We start from the raw sequence: 8,648 nt of genomic DNA, 5'->3' as shown, positions 1-8,648 counted from the left end.
GAAGGATCGCCGGAGCCCAGCAGGTCGAGGCTGCGGTGGCTGGGAGCGGCCACTGCACTCCAGTCTGGGTGACAGAATGAGACTCCAAGTAAAAAAAGAAAAGAAAAAGAAAATATATTTGAAGACATAATTCAAGAGAACTTCCCTGGTCTTGAGAGAGACCTAGACATCCAGATACAAGAAGCCTAAAGAAGCTCTGCAAGATACATCACAAGAAAAACCTGACCAAGGCATATCATTGTCAGATCCTCCAAAGTCAATATGAAAAAAAAATACTCTAAGAGCAGCAAGGAAAAAGAGCTGGATCACTTACAAAGGAAAGGACATTAGACTAACAGCAGACTTCTCAGCAGAAACCCTACAAGCCAGAAGAGAATGTGGGCCTATTTTCAACCTCCTTAAAAAAAAACGTCAGCCAACAATTATATCTAGCCAAACTAAGCTTCATAAATAAAGGAGAAATAAAGTCCTTCCTTGATGAACAAAAACACTAAGGGAATCTGTCACCCCTAACTGGCTCTATAAGAGATGCTCAAAGAAGTTCTAAACTTGGAAATGAAATGATGACTCTTGTTATCACAAAAGATCCCACAAGAACAAAGCTCGCAGAGCCTATAAAGCAGGTATATATACTTGAATCCCCAAACCAGATAGCTTGCAACACCATGGGAGGAACAAAATCTCACATATTAATCCTGAACAAAAATGTTCTAAATACCCCACTTAAAAGAATCAGAGTGGCAAACTGGTTTAAAAAAAAAGACACAACTATAAGCAACCCACTTACTGGCCAAGGACAGTCACAGACTCAAAGTAAATCAGTGGAAAAAGATATATCAGGTGAATAAAAAATAAAAATGAACAGAAGTAGCCATCCTTGTATCAGCTATCTCAGACTTTAAACCAAAAACCAAAGAAGAGCATTATATAATGATAAAGGGTGCAATTCAATAAGAAGATTTAGCTATCTTAAACATATATGCACTGAACATCTGAGCACTCAAATTCATAAAGCAAACACTACTTGACCTAACAAAACATAGTAATAGGAATACTATAACAGTGGGTGACTTCAACACCCCACTGACATTACTAGACAGATCATTGAAGCAGAAAATTAACAAAGAAACACTGGACTTAAACTACACTATTACCAAATGGACCTAACAGACATCTACAGAACTTTCCACCCAACAACTACAAAATATACATTCTTCTCATAGAACATTCTCCAAAATAGACAATATGCTTGTCCATAAAGCAAGTCTCAATAAATGTAAAAACATCAAAATTATGCCAAGCTTCTTCTCAGATCACAGTAGAATAAAATTAAAAATCAATACCAAGAGGAGCTCCCAAAACTACATACAACATGAAAACTGAACAACTTGCTCTTTAATGACCCTTGGGTAAACAATGAAATAAAGGCAGAAATTTTCAAAATGTGTTGGAACAAACAAAAATAGTGAGACAACATACCAAAACCTCTGGGACACAGCAAAATCAGTTCTAAGAGGAAAATTTATACCACTAAATGCCTACATCAAAAAGGTAAAGATCAGAAATTAACAGCTTAAACTTGCATCTCAAGGAACTAGAAAAACAGGAACAAGCTAGCAGAAGAAAATAAAGATCAGAGCAGAACAAAATGAGATTGAGGCCAAAAGAATGATACAAATGATCAAAGAATCAAAAAGTTTGTTCTTTGAAAGGGCAAACAAAGTTGACAGACCACTAGCAAGACAAACCAAGAAGAAAAGAGAGAACACTCAAGTAAATTTGATCAGAAATGACAGAGGTAACATAACAACTGATATTACCGAAATAAAAAAGATAATCAGAGACCACTATGAACACCTCTATGTCAACAAGCTGGAAAACCTAGAGGAATGAATAAAATCCTGGAAACATACAGCCCCACAAGATTGAGCCAAAGAAATAGATACCCTGGGTAGATCAATAATGAGCAATGAAATTTAATCAATAATAATTAAAAAAACCCTCCCAGCACTACCAAAAAAGCTCAGGGCCACCTGGATTCACTTCTGAATTGTATCAGACATACAAATAAGAGCTGGCACCAATCCTACTGAAACTATTCCAAAAAGTCAAGGAGGAGTGACTCCTCCCTAACTTGTTCTATGAAACCTTATCACACTGATACCAACATCAACCAAGGACATAACAAACTACAGGCCTATTTCCCTGATGAATATAGATGCAAAAATCCTTAACTGAATACTAGCAAACTGAATTCAACAGCATACTAAAAATATTATCCATCATGACCAGGTGGATTTTATTCCAGGGATGCAAGGATGGTTCAGTATCTGCAAATCAATAAATGTGATCCACCACATAAACAAAAGCCAAACTAAAAGCCATATGATCATCTCAAAAGATGCAGAATAGGCATCTGACAAAATCAATATCCCTTCATGTTTTAAAAAAAGCCTTCAACAAACTGGGCATTGAAGGAACATATCTCAAAATAATAAGAGCCATATATGACATGCTCAGAGCCAACATCATACTTAATTGGAAAAGTTGAAAGCATCCCCCCTTAGAACAAGAACAAGACAGGAATGTCCACTCTCACCACCCTTATTCAAGTTTGTACTGGAAATTCTAGCAAGAGCAATCTGGCAAGAGAAAGCAATAAAAGGTATGCAAATCAACAAAAAGGAACTAAAACTATCTAGATTGCATACCTAGAAAAAAATCCTCTAAGAAGCTCCTAGACCTGATAAATGACTTCAGTAATGTCTCAAGACACACAATCAATGTGCAAAACTATGTAGTGTTCTTATACACCAACGACACTCGAGCCATGAACCAAATTAAGAGCTCAGTCCTAGTCACACTAGCCACAAAAACAAACAAACAAATAAATACATAAAATACCTAGGGATACACCCGACTAAGGAGGTGAAAGATCTTTACAAGGAGAACTACAAAACACTGACAAAAGTAATTGTAGCTGACACAAACAAATGGAAGAACATCCCATGTTCATGGATTGGAAGAATTAATATTGTTAAAAATATATCATTTAAAAATGCTGCCCAAAGCGATTTACAGATTCAATGCAATCACAATCAAATTACCAACTTTGTTCTTTACAGAACTAGGAAAAAAATGTTAAAGTTTATATGGAACCAAAAAGAGTTGAATAGCCAAAGCATTTCAAAGCAAAAAGAACAGTTGTGGAGACATCACATTGACTTCAACGTATACTAATAGGCTACAGTAACTAAAACAGCATGGTACTGGTATAAGAATAGATAACTAGATCAATTAAACAGAATAGAGAACCCAGAGATAAAATCACATTCCTACAACCAACTGATCTTTGACAAACCAACAAAAATAAACAGTGGAAAAGGACACCCTATTCAATAAATGGTGCTGGGAAAATTGGCTAGCCATATGCAGAAGGAAACTGGACCCCTATCTCTCACCACATACAAAAGTCAACTCAAGATGGATTAAAGACTTAAGTGTAAGACCTGAAACTATAAAATCCTAGAAGAAAACTGAGGGAACACTCTTCTGGACATTGGCCTAGGCAAATAATTTATGACAGAGACTCCCCCAAAATTGCAACAAAAATAAAAACAGACAAATGGGACTTAATTAAACTAAAAAGCTTCTGCATAGCAAAAGAAATAACAGCATGAACAGAAAACCTACTGAATGAAAGAAAATATTTGCAAATTATCCCTTAGACAAAGTACTGATATTGATAATATAAAGGAACTCAAACAAATCAACATGAAAAACACAAATGGCTTCATCAAAAAGAGGGCAAAGGGCATGAATGAACACTTCTTAAAAGAAGACACACACGCTGCCAACAAACATGAAAAAATGCTCAACATCACTAATCATCAAAGAAATGCAAATGAAAAACCACAATGAGATCTCACTGCACACCAGTCAGAATGTTTATTATTAGAAAATCAAATAACAACAGATGTTAGTGTGTTTGTGAAGAAAAGGGGAATGCTTGTTCACTGTTGGTGGAAATGTAAACTAGTTTAACTACTATGGAAAAAGAGTATGAGATTTCTCAAAGAGCTAAAAATTGAGTTACCATTTGACCCAGCAATCCCTCTACTAGGATCTACCCAAAGGAAAAGAAATCAATATAAAATTAAAGTACCTGTACTCATATGTTCATTGCAGCACTATTCACAATAGCAAAATCATGGAACCAGCCTAAGTGCCCACCAACAATCGACTGGATAAAGAAAATGTGGCATACGCCATGGACCGCTATGCAGCCATAAAAACGAGTGCAATCAAGTCCTTTACAGCAACACGGATGGGGCTGGAGGTCATCATCCTAAGTGAACTGATTTAGAAACAGGAAACCAAACACTGCATGTCCTCACACATTTGCAGGCACTGAGTGGTCACAAAGATGGAAATAACAGACACCGGGGACACCAACAAGGGGGAAGGCAGGGAGGGGGCTTAAGATTCAGAATTTGCCTATTGGGCACAACGATCACTATCTGGGGAATGGGCCACCTGAGACCCAATCCCCACCACTACACAATATGTCCATGTAACAAACACATACGTGCACCCCTCGAATCTAAAAATGCAAATAGAAAAAATTTCACCTCAAAAAACCACTCCCCAGAGGACGAGTAGAATGAAAACTTCACAAGCCTGCTAGGAAACATTTCCGGTTCCTGTGTGTCTTCTCCCACTAACTTTGCTGCTAAGGGGAGAGGTTGATGAGTCGACATTCCACTATGCCCTCAGGCCCTTCACTGGCCCTTGGGGCAGGAGCAGAAGTCCTGTGCTACAGGTTTTTGCTCCATCAAGAGTCCTGGATCATGGCTGAATCTTCAGGATGCAGCTTTCTGAAAAGGTAACTTGGAAATAAATCGATGTCAAGGTTTCTTTCAAATCCTGTTAACACCCGTCTTTGATTCAGACATTTGACTATGGAACTGAACTGTTTGGTTTTGATTTTTAACCTGTGTGACTGTGGACGAGGACCTAAATTTCTTTTTTGAAAAAAAAAGCATCATTTATTTCAAAGTACAACACAAAGTTGTATTTTTAAGAACTACACATTCAGGGTACCTGCATAATGAACATTTATATGCCTAACCCTGAACTGTACCCCACATCTTTAAAATAAAATGTAAAAAAAAAGAACTACACATTCAATCTTGTATCTCAAGACTTCACTGTGTGCATTTTGATTCATTTTTAAAATAAACCCAGAGAACCTAAACTTCTATACCCCAGTATCCTTGTGTGTAAATGGATAAAAGGATGTTACTAAGTCTACTACTTCAAGGGATGTCCAACCTTCTGGCTTCCCTGAGTCACACTGAGTAATCTCTTGGCTTCTCTGGGCTGCATCAAGTAGAGAGAAATTAAATTGTCTTGGGCCACACATACATTATATAATACAATTAGTGTATATACACAATAGACTTAAAAATTTTTCTTTAATCATAAAGTTTAGAAAAACGAAAACAATATAAAACTAGTGGGAAATATGACCTTGTTTTTATAAAACGACTCTATCCATGTCTGGTTCGATGGAAGTGGTCACAATTCTTCGTGAGTTCTCAAGGTGCTCGTCAGAAATGTTTGTTTGAATTTTGCTCTTTGTGTGCTTCATAACTGAAAACAGCTACTCACAAACGTATGTGCTGCCAAAAAGCAATGTCAGGAATAAGGCGTGATTGTGAACTTCAAAAATGGAACTACATATGGGGTCATAAAGGAAACAAATGCTAAAAAACATATGATGTTAAAAGATTTTGGGGGGACCTCATTACTAGTCGTCCTGGGCCACGTGTAGCCTGCAGGCTGTGGGTTAGACATCTGGGTTAGAGCAAAGGTAAAGTAAGATAGCACATATTATTAAACATTTAGCATAGCTGGGCTTGGTGGCTCAGCCTGTAATCCCAGCGCTTTGAGAGGCCGAGGTGAGTGGATTGCCTGAGCCCGCGGGTTCGAGACCCACACAGGGCAACTTGGCGAGACCTCATCTCTACAGCGCATGCCTGTAGTTCCAGCTACTTGGAAGGCTGAGGCGGAAGGATCGCCGGAGCCTAGCAGGTCAAAGCTGCGGTGGCCGGGAGTGGCCACTGCACTCCAGTCTGGGTGACGGAGTGAGACTCCAACTCAAAAAAAAAAAAAAAAAAACATTTAACACAGTGTGTGGCATGTAATAGGTATTCAAAAAATGTTCACTGCTATCAGACTTCCTAAAATATGAAATATTTTTCTAAATATTACTTATGTATTGACAACTTATATATCAATTTGCAATCAAGTATGTTGTTAAGCATTCAAATTAATAAAGCAACTAATAAAATTAATAAAAATGTTTATCATGAATTTCCATGCAATTCTGATGACCTAAGGCAGTTTCACTTTCACAGGTGCCTCTATACTGTATAGTCCTCACATGCCCATCTTCCAGGGGTAGAAACAAAATGACACAAGTCGTCTCTTAAGGATAGTAAACTACTATTATTATCAAGTATTATATACTGTACATAATTGTATATACTTTTATATGATTGGCAGCACAGTCTGTTTGTCTACACGAGCATCAGCACAAACATGTGAGTAATGCATTCTGCTATGACTTTATGACAGCGAGGATGTCCCTAGATTATAGGAATTTTTTATCTCCATTATGATCTTTGTATGATGGACCACCATCACACATGCGGCCTGTCATTAACTGAAAATTCATTATGCCACACATATCAGCTAACTGTCCAGGTTAAGGGAATAGCATCAAGTAGGATTAAGTGTGACTTCTGCTCTGTTCCTTAACATTAAAAATAGGCAGCCGGGCGTGGTAGCTCACACCTGTAATCCCAGCACTTTGGGAGGCAGAAGCAAGAGGATTGCCTGAGCCTACAGGTTCTAGACCAGACTGGGCAACATGGTGAGACCGTCTTTACAATAAATAAATAGAAAATTAGTCGGGTGTGGTGGTGCACGCCCATGTTTCCAGCTACTTGGAAGACTGGTGTGGAAGGATCACCTGAACCCAGCAGGTCGAGGCATGGCCACTGCACTCCATCCTGGGTGGCAGAGTGAGACTCCAACTCCAACTCAAAAAAAAAAAAAAAAAAGTAGGGGTTCCAGTTCTGGTGATGTAAAAATGGCTTGAATTGGACCTTTTTGTGGATAACAGTTATAAATGCTAGTTATAAAGTACTAATCAACCAACAAACAGTTCAAAATGAACAGCAGCAAAGCAGGATTGGTAGGGACACAATCCTTGAAGGAAAGGAAGCCAAGGACATGAACTCTACATGGAGCTGATTTTTCCCCCAAGGGCACTTCCCCGTCACTGTGGCCTTGGGGTTGGAGCTCAAGCACAAGCAGCAGTCTCACTGGGCTCAGGACACAGATCAGAGTTCTGTTTGGAGAGGTGAGAAGGAAGGCGTCACTGAGGGGAGAGTGCCAACATCTGCACACAAATTCCCTTCCGATCACTGACTGACTCCAGAGCTTTCCATTTGCAAAATGACAGCCCAAAGAGCCCAACAGAAGACAGCTGCTCATAGTCTAAAGAGCTGAGTATTTCAGGTTCTGTATGGGGCTGGGGAGATGGAGATTTGGGTTAGAATTCTTGCTGAGTTAGACTGGCTAGATAAATACCTGGGGCTTTTCATTGGAACCCCAAAGAGTCATTACTAGGAGTAAAGATTGTGTCCCCACCCTGAGGGCTATGTCCTAAGACAAGGACAAAATTAAAAAAGAATTGTCCTAACAAGGACTATGGTTGAGCCTCACCAGATCAAGATGATCTGCTTGCAGTTTAACTGCATGCAGAACAGAGTTCAATACTCTTCTGAGGAAAATAACATAATCCAGGTTCTCTACAATGTTATCACTTACTATATGATATTAAGAATATAACTGGCCAGGCGTGGTGGTTCAGCCTGTAATCCCAGCACTTTGGGAGGCTGAGACGAGAGGATTGCCTGAGCCCGCGAGTTCTAGACAAGCCTGGGCAACTTGGTGAGACCTTGACTCTACAATAAACTAGCTTTTTCTACAAAAACTAGCTGGACGTGGTGGTGTGCATCTGTAGTTCCAGTTACTTGGAAAGCTGAGGCCGAAGGATCGCCTAAGTTCAGCAGGTGGAGGCTGCAGTGGCTGTGAGCATGCCGCTGCACTCCAGTGTGGGCAACAAAAATGAGGTTCCAACTCAAAAAACTCCCAAAAAGACTATAACTGGCTGGGCATGGTGTTCAAGCCTGTAATCCCAACACTTTGGGAAGACAAGGTGAGCAGATTGTCTGAGCCCATGGTTCGAGAACAGACTGGGCAACTTGGCAAGACCTCATCTCTACAATAAAAATCAAAAAATTAGCCGGGTGTAGTAGTGTGCACTTGTAGTTCTGTATACTTGGAAAGTTGAGGCAGAAGGATTGCCTGAGCCCAAGCAGGTCGACACTGGGGTAACTGTGATTGTGCCACTGCACTCCAGCCTGGGTGACTGAATGAAATTCCAACTAAAAAAAAAAACAAAACAAAACAGAATATAACCAAGCAGGACATGGGCATGGTAGCTCATACCTGTAATCCCAGCATTTTGGGCAGTGGAGGTTAGAGGATTGCCTGAGCCCACAGGTTCGAGA

This window comes from Carlito syrichta, unplaced genomic scaffold (assembly GCF_000164805.1).
Source record: "Carlito syrichta isolate Samal-C Ts95f unplaced genomic scaffold, Tarsius_syrichta-2.0.1 Scaffold130519, whole genome shotgun sequence".
Classification (NCBI taxonomy): domain Eukaryota; kingdom Metazoa; phylum Chordata; class Mammalia; order Primates; family Tarsiidae; genus Carlito; species Carlito syrichta.
This window is presented reverse-complemented; position numbering follows the sequence as displayed.